Raw genomic sequence first — 672 nt, 5'->3', positions numbered from 1 at the left:
GGGTCCTCTAGAAGAGCAGCCAAGTGCTCTTAACTGCTGAGCCATCTCTCCAGTCCTGTACATCATTTTTAATGACTAGAATTTCCTCACATGGGTGAGCCGAACATAGTTTATCTAAGCTTCTATTATTGCTTCTCTAGTTTCCAGCTTTCCCAAAGATAAATAAGCAAGGGAACATTTTGCGTAAATATTTAGCCACATTATTTCCTGAAGACAGATAGCGTAAAAGCCGGGCAAATGCGAAGCATACTGGGAGACGTTTGATAGGTACTATCACACTGTTTATCAAAAGGGTTCTACCTGAGGCAGCACCCTCACCAAGTCTCTCAGCTGTACCAGTCTGGATAAATTTTGAAAAGACGACCGCACAGGTTGTTGTGTCCAGAGGGCTGCAAGGGGGAGTCTCGCGAGGACGCCGGTTAGCAGACCCTAGAGACGAACCCTGCGGGACTCAATGGGCCGGAGGGTGGGCGCTGGGAAGGAGGGAGGGCGCTAGCGGGAGGGAGGAGGGCGAAGGAGGAGACCCCCGGACCCCGCCTCCCCGGATCTCCGCTGGACTCCGCACCGGCGCGCGAGGTTGGCCGAGGCGAGCCTCCGCCCCTTTAACAGGGACACTCCCCTTTAAGGCGGGCGCCCGCGCGCACCCGGCCCCGCCCTTCGGGGGCGCGCGCG

Source organism: Microtus ochrogaster, chromosome 15, assembly GCF_000317375.1.
Source record: "Microtus ochrogaster isolate Prairie Vole_2 chromosome 15, MicOch1.0, whole genome shotgun sequence".
Classification (NCBI taxonomy): domain Eukaryota; kingdom Metazoa; phylum Chordata; class Mammalia; order Rodentia; family Cricetidae; genus Microtus; species Microtus ochrogaster.
Note: the sequence above shows the minus strand (reverse complement) of the source record.